The sequence below is a fragment of the Globicephala melas genome, chromosome 1 (assembly GCF_963455315.2).
Source record: "Globicephala melas chromosome 1, mGloMel1.2, whole genome shotgun sequence".
Lineage (NCBI taxonomy): Eukaryota > Metazoa > Chordata > Mammalia > Artiodactyla > Delphinidae > Globicephala > Globicephala melas.
This window is the reverse complement of record NC_083314.1, coordinates 143,330,310-143,347,939: the sequence shown is the minus strand read 5'-3', so window position 1 is coordinate 143,347,939 and position 17,630 is coordinate 143,330,310.

Here is a 17,630-nt window from a genome sequence, read left to right as displayed (position 1 = left end):
AAGAGCAATGTTCCCTGGTCCTCTAGGGATCCATGTCCAGAGGACTCCTGGAAGGGGAGGATCGCTCAGTTGTCCTGCAGACCTGTGAACTGATGAGTCTCAGAGGCTGGTCAGCATCTTTCCTGCAGCCTTGAGGGTGCCTGCTGGGGCTGAAAAGACCAGCTGTGGGGCAGGGTGGAACCCTGCCTAGCTCCCTTCCCCTTGATGTGAACCCCAAGTTCTGAGAGCCCCAGGCTGCCCTTTCCTGTGTGCCGTCACCATGGTTACTTCCTGGTGGGCTCAGTTGACCCCTGCTGCCTGTAGCCTTTCCAATCAGTTTAATCGTGCTCCCTGAATGCCCTGCTCCACAAGGCTGTCCTCCAGCAGCTTCAGCGTGAGCGTTGAAACACCAGATCCGCTCATGTTGCTGTCCCGCTCATGCACCTTCCATGGCTCCCTACTGCTCTGAGACCAACGTTCTCGGCACAACCTGCCTGCCCACCTCTCTGGCCGCCTCCCTCACTGGCTGGCCCAGCCCAGGTCCTGCAGGGGTGGAGCCAGCCAGATCCTGGCAGAAAAAGATTGGAAGCAGAGAGACCGTCGGCGGGGGCACCATCGCTCAACCCAAACGACCAAGGCTTGGCTATGAGTTGGGAGAACGTTCTGGAAGGCAGCAGGCGGCATTCCCTGACCCCGGATGCACTGGCAAGGGGCCACCGGGAGAGGGCGCGTGGAGGCGAGACAACCGCAGGGGCGGGGCCAGTTGCTTAGCGACCGGCCTCCGCAGAAGCGCGCGGGTCCGTGGCTGCTACTCCGCAAGCACAGCTGGAGGAATAGGCGTGCAGCGCTCCCAGGAGACCTGGGATCTCCCTGGGAAATCAAAATGATGAGCCTCTACCCCGGGCTGTATGATCACCAACCTCTCAGCAATCGCCTTCGCTCTGCCCTGCTCTTGAAATAGATGCTCTACTATCTTTGTGTTCAGACACCAGCCCCAATCCCAGTGTCCCATGACGTATCCCCCCACCCTTTCTCTCCTTTCTGCACTTTGGCTCACGCTAAGCCTTCTTCCTAGACTTTCCAGCTTCACCTAACTCATCTTTTACTTATCCCTTTCCGACTTGGTCCGGGTGACCCCTCCTCCAGGGCTCCTCAGCCTGGGTTAGGAGGATCTATGGGGCCTGTCCAGGCCCTCTGCTGCCCTCCATCACACGGAGCCCACCGAGTAGATGTCCCTCCCACAAGCCCGTGAGCTTCCTGGGGGGCAATGACAAGGTCTCACTTGTCTCTGTGTCCCCACTCCCAGGCGGGCTCAGCATTGGTTAGGACTACAGTTATCCAGCACCAGCTGCAGAATTTCAGGGTCATTTTGTGCATTATTGGGTGGAGGGATGAGTTACCCTGCCTCTGGCCACTCACTCGGCGTTTCTGCCTTACACTTGTGTTCTATCTGCTCGGGCGTCACACGGGGGCAGAGGAGCAGGGAGTCAGCCTTTACCGAAACTCTACTGTGTGCCAAGCCCTGCACCCCTCCCTCATTTAATACTCACAGCAACCCAGGGAAGAGGTATGTTATCATCCCTGTTTTATGAAGGAAAGTGAGGCATAGAGAGGGATAGTGATTCGCCTAAAGTCACACGTCTTATAAGTGGCCGAGGTGGGCGTACAGAGGACGACATAACATCCCTGGGCACCGGTTACAGAGTTGTTAATATCCATTTTGCCCTGACTTACCGTCTTGAGACGTTTTTGAACACAGCCTACCTGAACGCACCCGCGTTTCTGGGCAGATTCTAGCACAGCACAGAGAGCGGCCTGAGGACCGTTGCCTCCTAAAACCATGGCTTCATCTATTCACTGACCCCGGCATCCAAAATCTCCTGAGAGAATGCTAAAAGAGGCATTGTTGTGACCAGTGTGGAAAGGGCCCTTGGGGTCTCTGGGCCAGAAGACAGTCAACACCTCCTGTTGCTCGAGCCCCTGCTGCGGCCTGGGCTTCACCTCAAGCCCCATGGTGTGAGCTGGGACTGACAGAATGCTTGTTCTTGTGGCCAGAGTGGAGGACAGAGGTGTGTCTTCTAAGGCTGCACCTGTAGGTTTTGGCCCCCCAAACCCTACTGGAGAGAAGCCCTCCCACCTTGACCTTCCCAGTTTTCCTGGAGAGTGGGGTAGGGATCCTCTGCAGACTAAACATGCCCTTCTGGGTCTAGGGCAGGAGACGAGGCTCTCTCCCTCGTCTCCTGCCGCCCTGGGGATTATCACAGCTCCTTCCACTCCTGGACGCCGTGGTCTCGGTGGGCTTGGACCTAGGCCCCTCTTACTAGAGAGCTGCTCAGAGGCCCTAGAATGAGCCGTGGGTTCTTCTCCTTGGCCAAGGCCTAAGGTCTTAGGGCCCCACTCTTCCTCCTTACCTCTTCCTAGCCGTGTGCACTTGGGCACATCACATAACCTCTCTGAGCCTCCCTTTGCCCTCTTAGCACTGGCTCAGGGGTGTGCTGAGGATGCAGGGAGCTCTCATGAGAAATACGCCTTCGATGCCACCTCTCAGTGCACAGTACATGGTAACTCGTGTGGTCAGATGATTGAAGGCAGCATTGAGTCTGTGTCGGGAGGCTAAGAATCACAAAGGCTAACAGCTGTGGCTCTCTATTTCCTGATGCTCCCCATGCGCTAGGCACTGTATGAGTACTTCCACCAATTCTCGCTGTGAATTCTCACAGCGACTCCTCCAGGCAGGCACCGTAATTCCTCCATCTTACAGATGGCAAAACCGAGGCCCACAGAAGTTAAGTTCCTGCTCTTGGTCATACAGTCTGTAAGTGGCAGAGCCAGGATTAAATCTGAGTTCCACCTGAGTCCAGAGCTAAGTTCCCAACCATACTGGCCTCTCCTGCTTCTCAGCAAGGGAGAGTTGGGAGTCTCGGGGAACTCATGGGTCCCCCGAGACTTGCTGCCCAACTGCAGTCCACCCAGCCTAGCTGCTTTCAAGGCATGTGGACAGGCTGAACACAAAGAACAACTTAGCTCAAATCTTATGCAAGGAATAAAATTAATTAAAACCTTTTATTTTCATTTTGAGAATGAACAAAGAAGCGTGAAGTTGATTTTTAAAAAATGGGTACTTGAGGTATATTAAAATTTAAATATATACCCTTCCACAAGGTAGATAGGAAAATTATCAATAATGGTGCTTTTTTTTTTTTTGTGGTATGCAGGCCTCTCACTGCCGTGGCCTCTCCCGTTGCGGAGCACAGGCTCCGGACACGCAGGCTCAGCGGCCATGCCTCACGGGCCCAGCCGCTCCACGGCATGTAGGATCCTCCCGGACCGGGGCACGAACCCGTGTCCCCTGCATCGGCAGGCGGACTCTCAACCACTGCGCCACCAGGGAAGCCCAATAATGGTGCTTTTAATTCAAATGTAACTTAGGAAACAGTTTTGATTTTCATCGGGATGATTTCTCTTCATACTCATTTCTTTATTTTTCTCCAAACTTTTTGTTCGTTTTTGTTTTAAAATAATTAATTAATTGTGAATATAAGAAAACGGTAAAAGTAAAAGCCAGAAGCAGATTAGTTTTTCACCACCTCTGTTACCCATTCTCGTTTCTTTCCTCAGAGACATCTCCTCTTTTTTCTGTCTCCTTGCAGAGATGATTTGTACCAGCTTTTTTGATTGTTTGTTTAACTGAAGTTTGATTTTGAGATAAGTATAGATTCACATGCAGTTCTGAGGAACAGCACAGAGAAATCTCACATGCCCTTTACCCAGTTTCCCTCAGTCGTGCAATATCATAACCAGAATATTGATATTGATACAGCCCACTCAGGTTTTTCAGGTTCAGTGTTACATTTTCCATCTGAGTTAATTTTTGTCCGAGCTGTGAGGCTGAGTTTCATTTGTTTTCCTGTGGATGTCCAGTTGCTCCAGCACCGTGTGTGGAGAAGGCTGTCTTTCCTCCATCGCATTGTTTTGGCACCTTTGTCAAAGATCAATTGAGCGTATTTGTGTGGACCTATTTCCTAGTTCTCTGACCTGTTCCATTGATGTGTTTTTTTAAACACAAATGGTAGTGTATGATCCACACTGCTCTGCACACTTCTCTTTTCATTAACACCAGATCAGATGTTCTGAGCTTTTTTTGAGCCATGGACCCCTTTGTCAGTCTGGACAAGCCTGTGACCCCTTCTCAGAGCAGTGCTTTAAATGGATAAAATAAAACACATAAGGTTACAGAGGAAACCAATTATGTTTAATATACTTGTCAAAATAGAGAAATACATTTGTGGTTTAGTAATACATGTACTTCTTTACTAACACATTAAATAACAAAATCTATTGGTGGGTCTAATACTATTAGCCTTTTTTTTTTTTTGTGGTATGCGGGCCTCTCACTGTTGTGGCCTCTCCCGTTGCGGAGCACAGGCTCCGGACGTGCAGGCTCAGCGGCCATGGCTCACGGGCCCAGCCGCTCCGTGGCATGTGGGATCTTCCAGGACCGGGGCACGAACCCGTGTCCCCTGCATCGGCAGGCAGACTCTCAACCGCTGCGCCACCAGGGAAGCCCTATTAGCCATTTTTAAGTAGTGATATAATTGATATTTTGAGTTATTTGCAACCACTGTAAAGTGATATGAGGAAATCTGTGATTTCTATTGGTGACCAAGTCACTGCTAATTTTACTGGGATTGGTGGCCTGAACTCATAATTGACAGAAACACTGAATTATAGTTAGAGGTTAGTGAAAATCAAGATGTAATTCTCCCCCAGCCAAGTTCACAGAGCCCTGAATTCTCTTCCGGATCCTGGTTATGAAGTTCCGCACCCGAGTTTGGAGATCCTCCTGGCCTCGTTCCTGTTAGCAGCTGAGTAGTCCTTCACTGCGTGGAGGCACCTTAATTTATGTAAACAGTGCCCCGCTACGAAACTTTTAGGTTGTTTCCAATATTTTGCTCTTACTGCTAACTTAAAATTTTAAAGGTTTCTCCGGCTAAGATTTTCTTCTCAAGCAGGGGCACCAAACTGACCCCTCCACCTTCAGAGAAACCCTTGGCTGGGCACACACACACAGCCGATCTGCAGAGGGCATCTGGTTGAGCAGGCTCAAGCCCACCTCTCACTCCTTCTGGGGCCGTCCAACCTCCAACCATAGAGTCCTTCACCCCTGCCCTCAAGCCCCGGCTGGGGGTTCCACGCCAGCCCCGGTGAGCGAGCGGGTAAGCGGGCCAGCAAGGGTTCCCCAAGCCATGCGGCATCCTGTGACCAGATGTACGGCTCCTCTGCGCCTTTGTGCTACGTTTAATTAACAGCAGATCACGAGATGCTAACATTCTATCATGTCAGCTCTTGCATTCGAGCTAACACAGGCATTGGTCTGTCAGTAATTAGCTGCTGGGTGGTGTCTTCATCTTTTTTCTTCTTTTAATTGGAATCAGGACTTTCTTTTTTTTCTTTCTTTCTTTCTTTCTTTCTTCGTTCCTTCCTTCTTTCCTTCCTCCCTCCCTCCCTCCTTTCCTTCCTTTCTTCCTGGGAGCAGATGCTGTCCATGGAACACTCTGTGTGGACTTGGCTGCGTTTCCACATTCACGGACAATTAATTTCCAGCTATACTCCAGGTACCAGCAAACACTGAGTTGCCTCCCAGTGTTGTCAGCCATTTGCTGGAAGAGTTGCTCCCCCCAGCCCCAACTTGGGGAAACAAGAGATAATAACACCTTGTTCCGAAATGTGTGAAACACACCTGGTTTGGAAACCCTGGCCATTTCACTGTCAGTCTTTGTCAGTGTTTTTTTTGTTTTTTGTTCTTTTTGCCGTACGCAGGCCTCTCACTGTTGTGACCTCTCCCGTTGCAGAGCACAGGCTCCGGACACGCAGGCTCAGCGGCCATGGCTCATGGGCCCAGCCACTCCACGGCGTGTGGGATCTTCACGGACCAGGGCACGAACCCGTGTCCCCTGCAACGGCAGGCGGACTCTCAACCACTGCACCACCAGGGAAGCCCTGTCAGTGTTTTTGAACATCTGGATTTTGCCTTTTTTTTTCCAATTTGGAATGAATTTTTTGCTAACACAGTATACCAACCTAGTCATAGGGTGATGTCAGCCACCATCTTTAACATCAGCAGTGGCCCATATTCTGTCCGCAGTGCCAGTATGCATCTATTGGGTGCCTGCAATGGGCCAGGCCTTGTGCTGGGCTCCTAGGATAAGGTGGCTCTTTCCCTCCCACACCCTGGCCTGGGCACTCCCCGACATGAAACCCTCCTCTCGCTCTCCACTGCTGCAAGGCCCAGTTCTTCAGGCTGGCCTACAGGCCTTTCACAACCCACAGTGCAGCTTATCATTTCAGTCTTCTATGCCTCTTTGCCCCCATTGCATGAGGATTTCCCCAAATGCCTTGCTCACACAGCAGCCTCTGCCTGGGCCACCCTTCCCCTGGGCCTCATCAGCATCTCCATGGAGCCTGCTCTGAGCCTCCCAAGGAAGTCCGGTCTTGCTCTCCTTTGATGCCAGGTGAGTCCTGTACCTCTCCCTCTAAGACATTACTGCACTCACTTGCCTCTCCTGTGGGTTCGTCACAGGTAGGGATGACATCTGACTCACCCATCCAGGTCACCAGTGATAGCCTCATGGCCACATCCAGGGGTCAGTTCTCTGTCCTCTGCTCCCTCGACCTCCTGGTGCATTTTACACACGTTTCTCTAGATCCTGGGACGCTATTCTCTCCTGATTCCTGCCTCACTGCTGCTCCTTCCTGCATTGCTGCTCTGCCCCCTCCTCTGCCTGCTTTCTGGATGCTGGCGTTCCTCAGGCAGGCCCTGGACCCTCCTTTTCTCTTGACAAGCCCTTACACTCAGTCTAGTGCCCTGGAAGAGCTGGCCCGGGCTCCACACTTGTGTCAGCTTTGTCTACACACCTCTCTCCCTGCATGTCTAAAAGGTGTCCTGGCAGGAAACAGAAGTCAACTTGGAAGGTTCAAGATTAGACTAGAAAATAGTGTTCCCAGAGTGAGCTGGAGCCTGTGGAGGCGGGTCTGCCTGCGGGGGCATCAGTCATGGAGGGATATAACTTTGGCCCCCCCAAATAGCTTAGACCGTAGAGGGAACTGGGTAGAAACAGCCCTACCTCATTCTCCTCCCACCCTCTGATCTCCTGCCGGTGCTTTCCATTGGCCAAACCCAACTGGAAGCCACAGGGCAAAGGAGCTGTGGGCGGCGGTGGCACTGGGGGTGAGGGTGGGATGCAGTTCACAGTGCTCTGACTTAGACCCTTGGGCACAGAATAGGGCAAAAGGGCAGAGCAGAGTTGGGGGGAGGCAAACAGAGAGTCACAGCCACAGTCCATCCCATGCCACTCAGCATCTTGCCCTTCTCTCAGAGCAAGAAACGCTCATCTTCAAAATCAGAGGAGGGGGCTTCCCTTGTGGCGCAGTGTTTGAGAGTCTGCCTGCCGATGCAGGGGACACGGGTTCGTGCCCCGGTCTGGGAAGATCCCACATATCGCGGAGCGGCTAGGCCCGTGAGCCATGGCCGCTGAGCCTGCGCGTCCGGATCCTGTGCTCCGCAATGGGAGAGGCCACAGTAGTGAGAGGCCCGCGTATGGCAAAAAAAAAAAAAAAAAAAAAAAAAAAATCAAAGGAGGGACACAAGCCATCAGCCTCTGTATCGTCCTGGTGTGATGTCACTTCAGTCACACTCCAGCCTGGAACCTAAACCAGAGCATCAGCTAGATGGCAGGAAAGGGGAAAGAAACTGACTAGTCAGCAAAAGACGCAGCCTGTGGCGGCGCTCGCCATGTCTGTAGCTGGCTGAGAGGCGGAGGCGAATCATCGTTAGTGCTTCTTTCTAGCGCCCGTTCTATGCTCCCCTCATGCTCTGCCAGCCGCTCAGCTTGGGGGAGCTCTGTGCCCGGGAGGGTGACCCAGCTCTTCCTCCTCGTGGCCCGAGTCCTCGGTCAGCCCATCCCTGTCATTGGCTGCAGCTCTCCGGCTACTGATTTAGAGGATATGGAAGCGTCTGTCCCCGACCTCAGGGGCTCTGCAGGTTCCAGGCCCAGTTTTCTTTTCCCTGTGTGCAGCAGAGCCCCGTGGCCCCTTGGTAGTTGCGGTCACCCACTCCGGACAGCACGGCAACTCTTTGCCTGTCAGTTCAATAGCACACGGAGCCCAAAGTGGCCAAGAGGAAGCCCAGCTTCTAATTTAGCAGAACCGTGGCAGTGCTTCCTGGTGGAAGCCTTGAGAACTGGCACCCCCCAGCCTGCTGAGCCCAAGGCCGCTGTCGTAGTTTGGATTCCTCAAAGCAGACCCCAAGGTGAGGTTAGTGTAGAAGTGATTTATGAAGGAGGTGCTTTTGGGAGAGACCAGTTAGGGAGAGGGGAGAGCAGGACAGGGAAGGGGGAGAAGCCAGGAAGGATGCCATTTCAGGCAAGCTCTCAGCCTCAGCCCGGGAGATGAGCCAGAGAACTGGGCTGTCACACTCCTTCACCCTCAGTCACTGGTTAAGGACCGCCCCGGGGGTGATGTAAATGCCCAGGCACCTCCAGCTGTCTGAGCCTGTGGGCCAAGCAGGCTCTGGAAGCCCAAGGGATGTTCTCTGAAAAGGTCTCAGATGTGCCTGTTGGAAACAAAAACACACCAAACCCAGGAAGGACCCAAACATGGACAACAGGAATCTGAGGGAATTTGGGCAGAGCTCCAACATGATCTGTTATGTTGCAGAGACGGGAAGCCAAAACTTCATAAGTGGGTTATGAAGGGATAACCGCGAGTGGGCTGTGGTAATGGTTGCACTACTATGAATAAACCCAAACCCATGGAATTGTACACTTTAAATAAGTGAATAATACAGCATGTGCATTATAAACAATAAAGTTGTTATTGTTTTTAAAAGTGAGTGGGGACGCTCCTGGTGGGAGACAGCACTGTATATCGGTCACTGATGAAGGCACACGCCCCATCCTAAGCGGTGGATCCCCTACGGCATCACAGGGTGCTGACTCCCAGCTGGTGCTGTAACTGAGCCCTCAGCAGCCATTCCTCCATCCCCTCAGGCTAGCTGCTGGGTGCAAGCCCCCCGCCACACTTTTCTCCCTATTAATTGCACTTCTGGGTTGAAGGCAACAGTGCAGCACGCCACGGTGATGGAGAAAGCATTCTGTATGACCACAGATGGTGGTGCTGGCAGAAGTATCCAGCAGGGAAAGCAAATCTATACCCAGATTCCATGAGGATGAATTGATGCAGTCCTCATGGTGGAAGACATCCAAGGTAATCAACTTGCCATCATCGTGGTTTGCTGGGCAGTGGTACCATTTGGGCACCATTGGCCGGCACCTGGCCTGTTACTGGCGGACTCGGCACTCAGCAACGGCAGCGGCCAGATCAGCTTTGGTAAGGGGGAGTTCATGTTGTTGAGCCTGTGAAAAGCCTTCCTCCCTGCTGTTATGGACTGAGTGTGTCTTCCCCAAATCCGTATGTTGAAGCCCTAATTCCCAGTGTGGCTGTATTTGGAGATGGGACTTCTAAGGAGGTAATTAAGGTTAAATGAGGTCATAAGTCTGGGGCCCTGATCCCATAAGAACAGTCTTTATAAGAAGAGATGCCAGCGAGCTCCCTCTCTCCTTCTCTCCATGCATGCAGAGAAGAGGTCAAGTGAACACACAGCAAGATGGCGCTGCCTACAGGCCAAGGGAAGAGCCCTCAGAATGGCGCCTACCTCGACGGCATCTTGGTCTCGGACTTCCCACCCTCCAGAGCTGTGTGTCGTAGACCCCGTCTGTCATGGCAACCCAAGCGGACTAATACACCTGCTGTCACACTCACTTTGTTCATGAGCCCATTGAGCTGGGGAGAGAGATTAACTGACATCTGCAAGATGGGCCCTCTTGTCCCTCTAGCTACTGAGAGCCTCACCTGCAGTCGTTACTGGTGCACATTTCCTGGGAGTGAATATCTTCACACACTGCCTGTTTTGAGAGGTCCAGCCACATACCCACCAGTTTTCCCATCTTGTTCTTTCCAAAACCCTGAGCAGCCAGATATCCCACACACCTCTGCCCATGAATCAGTGTAGACCCATACCTCAGGCCGTCCCTCCTTCCTCCGACGTGGGCATCAGGTACAGGTTAAGCCCTGCGCATAGGAGGATCTCCTTTCACCATTGCAGGGAAGGCCCTGAATGGGGTTGTAATGCAGCCTCCATCCACTCTGGCTGGTGGTGACACACATGCACCCCCATTTGTACATCAGGCTCCTAGTGGCTTCTCCTCTGCTAACGGGTCACAGGGAATTCCCCAGAGGAGATGGCAGAGTCCAGCAGCAGGTTCCATGGGCGTGGAAGCCCCGTGTCTGCATGATTCCCTTATGCCTTTGGACCTGCTGCAGCCCCGTGTTGTGCACACGTTTGCTTCTCACACTCAGCCTTATGGTTTGGAGGAGCGGATAAAATCCAGTGTGTCTGTTTTCCATGACTGCATCACAAATCACTACAAACTTAGTGGCTTGAAACAACACCTATTGATTGTCTCGTAGTTCCCGTAAGTCAGAAGCTGGGTAACTGCATAACTGGGTTCTCTGCTCAGTCTCGTCAGGCTGAAATCAAGGTGTCGGCCGGGGTGGCGACGTCATCTGAGGCTCAGGGTCCTCTTCCAAGCTCATCCAGGCAGAATTCGCTTCCTTGCAGGTGTGGGACTGGGGTCTTCTTGCAGGCTGTTGATGGTGAATCACTCTCAGTTCCTAAAGGCCACCTTCAGCCCCAGGCATGTGGGCCTCTCACAACATGGCAGCCTACTTCTTCCAAGCCAGCGGGAGAACTTCTCTCCAGTCTGCTGTGATAGGGTCTTATATAACGTAGTCACAGGAGTGAATATCCCATCATATTTAGACTCATGGGGAGGGGTTTCTACAGGACATGTACACCAGGGGGCGGACTCCTGGGCTCGTTTTAGAATTCTGCCTACACACCTATCATACGGGGTCCCCATAGGAAACAGCATGCTCAAATTAAGATAATTTAAGGGGGCCCAATAAAGGAATGAATAAAAAAGCTTGGTGAGGAGTAAGAAACCACAAGCGTACTGCAGTACCTAGAGAGGCCGGTTAGCATCCCTGGGGTGGCTGAGGGGCGAGGGGACAGAGCAGCTAGTGGGGCATGGAAGGAGTCATGTAGAGAAGTCTGCTATGACAGAGCAAGGACCTCTCCCAGGGACACTCCACTCTGACCCCTCTCCCCTCCCCCCTCCAATCTCCTGGTGGGACTCCTCAATGCTGAGCTCAGCCAGAAGCCAGAGGACAGAGGAGCCCCTTGATACAGTCCACACAGGTCAGGCTCCGGGGCACAGAGCAGGGGAGAAGACAGGGGCAGCGGAGGGTAGGCAGCAGGAGGACATCCAGCCAACAGCTCGTCACCCAGCCCTTCAGTGTCCTGTGGCCACGGGGTCCAGTCTCTCCCAGAGCCTGAAGGGCTGTCAGTGGAGGAGAGCAAGCTGGGCTCCCAAACCTCAGCGGTCTGTGCTGCGATTCTGTGGGGGCCATGCCAGGGACACCACCCAACGCCATTCGGCCCCCGTCACCCCAAGTCCCGTTGGATCTCTTGGGTCATAAGGCCCGTGTGGCAGGACAGCTTGCACTATAGTCTGGACCAAATGCAGAGCCCGCTCTTACTTTGGACCCATTCAAAACTGGCAGGCGTACCAGTTCCCCAGTCAATAGGTCAGAGCTGCACTCCCAGGTGTGGTGTATGCAACCTCCAAATCCCAGAGGCCCCTTTAGCACCATGCCTCTTATTTGGTGGTAGTTGGTCCCACACGGAGCCACATACCTTTCATTGTAGAGAAGATATCCCAAGTTCTATCTCCTCCCATCCTCTGGTCTCCTACTGGAAGCCAGAGAGCAAAGGAGCCCAGGAGATGCTGTCCACAGGGGTCGGCCCTTCTGGACACAGAGTGGAGAAGGGATCTGTGTGTGAGATGCAAAGGGAGAGTAACCGGCTCCACATCTCAAACTGGACATGGCAAAACAGAGCTCTCAGCTTTACCAGCCACCACTGACCCCTGTCCCCAGCCTTACCTCCTGCCTGGTGGATGGCAGTGGCCTTCCAACTGGACGCCCTGCCTCCCCTCCCCACTCCACTCTCCGTAAGCAACTGAGTGATCCTGATAAAATATGAATCAAATCAGGTCACTCCCGGCCCCAGACCCTGCAGTGGCTCCCCTTGCTCTTCCAGTAAAACCCCAACTCCTTGGCCTGGTTTCTGAGGTTCTGAATCAAACGGTCACCACCCAGGCTGGTACATGAGATAAATTCATCATTGGTCCACGCACTGCCTACTTCCATCTGCTTGTTTGTTTTTAATCATGTGATTAGCACCCATCACTCCATTTCTCCAGACAAAAGCCAGGCCCTTGACAGTATCCATCCAGCCATCTGGTCCCCAATTCTACCCTCACCTCCCCCACTCACTGTAGCCAGCACCCTGAATCCTGGTGTCTCATTCACTAGCTTTCCTTTTTTTATTTCATCACATCCATATGTTTTCCTAAATGTTTTTTTAAAGTTATTTTAGGCTGTAGTCTTTGGGGCGAACTTTTTTCACCGAATATTACAATATATCGTTCACACTTATCCATACCATTGTGGGCTGATGTGGCCCTTTTGTTTTACCTGCTATGTGATGTTCTTGTGTGGTGTCCCAGGTTTCTCACATTGTCCCTCTTGCTGGCATTCGGTGTGCAGGTTTGGCTGTGGGGGGCAGTGCTGCTATGAACCTCACTGCCCAGGGCCCTGCTGGCCCACCTTCTAGCACTCTTCCCCTCACTCACCTCATGCCAGCCACTCTGGCCCCTTAGTACATACTCCCAGCTCATCCCTGCCCCAGGGCCTTTGCACCTGCTGTTTCCTCTCCTCAGAATGCTTTTGCTGGTCTGGCTCTTCTTCATCATTCTTTTGGTGCAATGTCACTGTCTCACATATCTGCCCTAGCCCACCCGGGTCTGCAGCTCTCCCCTCCCAGGATCTATCCCCATGAGACCAAAGTCTTCTTAGGTGGCTCAGGGAGGGGCTGCTGTGGGTGTGGCTGGAGCATGGAGTCAGTGGTGCCCTGAAAGAGGCCTAGTGCAGCCAGGGTGCTCCGCCAGGCCTCTGGGGAGGGTCAGCTACAGTACATGATGAAATATGAGGTATTCCCTCAAATCTATCCCTCCGAAAAGAGAGGTTGCCTCATATTTGAATCTTTACATAGTGTCACATTTTATGGGGCACTTGTCCAATTACTTTATTTTGAAAAACCAAGTTCTGGTTGGAGAATGCTTGTGAGACTAAAACAAATCTCTGTTGTTTTGGACACTTCTGAGGGTTACCTGTAAATTTGATAGAAAAGAGATAGAGTCTTTTCACTGACAGGGTCAGCATTCAGAGGGGTGGCCCTGATGATTGTGAGGGCTGCCTGAGGCCACACGGCCAAGCTGTCTCCTTGGAAGTGTGGGGGTCTGCAGAGCTCCGTGGGCCCATCCCCCTTGTTCTTCAGAAGGAGAAACTGAGGCCTGAGGAGGTGAATGACTTCCCAAGGTGCAGAGTCAGGCCTAGAGTGCAGCGCCCCTGCTTCCTAGAGCCTCAGGCTTTTCCAGGACATCATGCGTGGAGTACAATGTGCCAGGTACAAGGGGCACAAAACCTTTCGGCTAACCAGCTGTGTGACCTTGGGTAAGGCACCTCCCCTCTCTGAACCTCGGTTTCCTTCCCTGCTGAGTGGAGATGATAGCAGTGTTGTGAGTCTCCGGCTGCTGCAGAGTGGGGTTGGGGGGCATTCCTTGGAGTGTGGGAGCCATGGATGTGAAGGAGATGCTGGCGGGGGGTGGAATCAGGAAGCTGCGGAGATGAAACTGTGGCCTCTCTCTCCAGTGGTCCAAGGGGCTGTAGGTGCTTGAGGGCGTCCACAGCTCTCGGAAGAGTAGGGACAGGAAGAGCAGGGCTAGGTGGCTGGGCTGTCTGTACTCATAGCCCTCTGCCCAGCAGGTCCAATGAGCCTCACCACGGGAACATGTGTTTGCTACCACAGGCCTTGAATGTCTTATAAAACTCACAATTTGTTCAAAAGAATAAATAGCATGAAAGGGGATGCAGAGCCTTCATCCAGGGCTGGTGGGAGGGTGGGGAGCTGCTCAGAGGCTGTTTTCCATTTAAACCAGATTTGGAGGCGTCGGTTCTCAGCTCTAGATCTGGGAAGCTCTGCCTGGTGCAGACTGTGTGCACGGCTCTGGCCTTAATGAAGGACACAGGGCCTTACTTTCTCCACTTGTGAAACAGGGATAGCAATAGGATTATTCTATACAGTATAGGATTAATAGATACAAAGTGCTTCGAACGGTGCCCGGGAATGATGAGCCATTAAGCTTATGGGAGGAAGACATATGCATTCCGTGACACCCAGAGGGGTCAGTGCTGTGACAGAGGAAGCCTGGGACCTCAGGAACCCAGGGAGGCCTCTGAAGAGGCAGAGAGGGTTTCCTGGAAGAGGAGACACCAGTTTTCCAGATATAAATCGGGGACAGGGTGGGCAGATATGGGTCCTGGCAGAAAAGTAGCACATGTAAAGGTTCTGAGGTAGGAAAAAGGTTTTCATATTTGAGAAACTGAAAGAAATTCCCTGGGGCCAGGTCACATGAATCACAGGCAGCCTTTAGAGGATGTGCCAGACCAGCCTGGAGCATCAGAGAAGGCTTCCCAAAGGAAGTGACACTCAGGCTTGGTGCTGAAGAATAAGAAGGTATTAGTATTGTAAGGAAGGGAGGGAAGGGTGTTCCAGGCAGAGGGAACAGCATATGCAAAGGCCTGGAGACCTGAGAGGACAGACATAGCGGGTGGACCTGGGTCAGCTGGTTGAGCTGAATGGGCCAAGAGTGGACTAAAGAGTGTCAAATGGATCTCAGAACAATAGGGCTTTGGCGTGATTGTGAAGCAGGAAGGGAGAGATAATGAGTGTAACTGCTCTTTTGAAAACTGGGCTCTGAAGAAGTAGGAAGTAGCTGGTGAGGGAAGGGGGTCTGTGAGTGTGTGTGTTAAGATTAGCTGAGAACTTCTTTAAGTGCTGACGAGGAAAGAGCAAAGAGGCTACAGATGGAGGAGGCAGAGGATGGGAGTAGTTTGTGGGGTTTGGGGCCAGCTGTCACAAGAGGGCCCTCTGATGGTCAAAAAGGCCATCAGCACTCCCGCCTCTGGCGGAGCAGGAGGGGGGCCTGTGGCTGGGGGTCTGGGAGGGAGGAGGGAAGGGAGGTTTGCCTGTCCAGGAGAGTCTGCCGCTAGAACCTGGACAGGACGTGGCCCGTGGGGTCCTCAGTGTGAGCATTGCATGGGTGGAGGGGCATGGAGCCGGGAGGGGGCCCCAGGGGCAAGGCTGGGGCGGCACTGAGGCTGGACGTGAATTCCAGCTTGCCCCCAGCCTGCCCAGCAACCGTCCTGGCAGTGCTGAGGGGCTGGGGCTGGAGGAGCAGCCAGGGTTCAGGCTGTGGGGAGGGAGGACAGTGGAGACAGTGAAGGGGGAGGGGAGTGGCTGACCCGAAGACCCCGGGCCCTGGGCTGGGGGTGAGAGTGGGGAGGGCGCGTTCTCCTGGTTCTGGAAGCCCCCCTCTCCAGAGCCAGCCAGTACATGATGGTGCACCCTCCCCAGCACCCCCGTGTCCACTTCCGTATCACACCTGCCTGGCATCTCTAGGCCCGCTTGCTCCCCTGTAAGGTGAGTCGGGGGAGGTTAGTAGTCTCCGGGGTGCCTTCTGCTCTAATCTCCCCTGACAATTTGGTTGGCTGCGTTCAGGAGCTTGTCCAAGGTTGCACAGTGAATGCAAGAGGCATCCAGGCCTCTGACCCCTTCCTCCACCTGGGATAACCCCCTGCAGCTGGTGGGGACCCCCCGGTCTCCTCCCATCAGCAATTCAGGCAGCTGGACTGCCAAGTGCATTTGGGGAAAGCTGAAGGAACGGCCACGAGGGTGCGCCAGGACCCAAGCCAACCGGCTGTTCCAGCAGAGAGGGCTCCACAGTCTCTACTTAACTATATTTCGAAGCGGCTATTAGCTGCAATGAGAATTTGAAAGTTTGTCATGGGGTCGGGCTTCTCCCGTCCTGGGGAGGAGGCAGGAGGCCCAGCTCGGTTCCCAGCTCTGCCAGAGACCTGGGGTAAAGTCCCCGCAAGCACTGTTAGGCCTGTTTCCTGTTGGTCAATGGTGGTGTCTGCTTCGCTTGGGTGGGTGTGGGAAGTGCAGGGAGGTGGGCCCAGCAGCGCCTGTGCCTCCCTAGCCCCCCACCCTGCAGTGATCTGTGCCTGGACCCACCTACCCACTGCCCACCGCGGCCTCCGCTAGCGTTCTCGGCCAGGAGGCTGCCTCCCGGCTCTGAAGGGCTTTGAAGTTTGCCGAGGATGTTTCCACACTGGCCCAATCCCCACACCCCTCTGGGAAGGCGGGGCCCTGACTCTGCTGGTGTGGAAACTGAGGCACAAGGAACTGAATGCTTTCGAGGCCACCTGCCCCCAAATGCCCCCACCAGGGGAGGCTGTGCCAGGGCCTTGGGCTCTGTTTTCACCCTGCTCTGTGAGTAGCCAGCAGGCACAAATCCCTGGGACCAGGGTTGGAGGCTGCGAGTAGACTCCTCAGCCCAGTAGAAGGCTGCCACGGCTGGAGGAAGGGCGCCGAGCCCTGGGGCACGGGCTGCAAAGCTCAGAGGGCCTGAGAGGGAGCCGGGAATCTGCATTTGTACCAGTGGCCCCCAGTGGCTCTGAACCAGGGGACCCGCAGACAACCCTATGAGACACCACTTTGCAGGCGAAGGCAGCTTGTCCGGGGCGCCAGGCTGGATGCACCTCCGAGCCCGGCACTCACATGTTCATTCCTTTCCTCCCTCCGTCAACAGTAACCGGCTTCCAGTCCGGGCGGGGCTCCCTGTGCCCAGGGCGCTCACAGAGCCACCACACCCGGTCCAGCCCTGGCAACCCCAAACCCCACACCCTGTATTTGAGCTGCCCCCATTTGGAATGCAGGTTGAGAGGGGGCTGCATGGAGCTGAGGCTGCAAAAGTAGGCAGTGGGGTGGGGTAGAGGGGGTGGGCACCGGGGAGGGGTAGGCGGGAAACAGCTGATTTGTTTTAGAGCAAGAGGCTCTCGGTTGCTTTCTAAACTGCAGCTTCAAAGGCTGCTTGGAAGCGTGTACAGAATAAGGTGGAATATTATGGAAATTGTCTCCTCTGCTTTGTGGCCCGGGAATTCATGGTCACTGAGAAGAATTTCCCATGGTCCCATAGTTCCCCCTCTTTGAAAGTCAAGCTTTTGGATCAAATAAATACAAATTCTGGTCATACGTTTCTCCTGACCTCAACTGGCTTCACCAGCCATAACATACACGGATTGAACTTTTTTCAAATGGTCCTTCCGGCGTTGGAAGGTTGAGATTCAACAAGGTAACGTTCCCGTTTTCATCTTTCCTGTGACCATGGCTTATAGTCACTGGTACCCGAGAGCCACCTGGCAGTGGGGGACCCAGCTCCTGTCCTAACTGGGTCGCACTGGGGTCTTGGGCCCGCCCCTTACACTCAGTGGGCATCAGGATCTTCACCTACCAAGAGGATTAATTATACCTACTGCTCCTTCATTTAAATTTTTCTCAAAGTAAT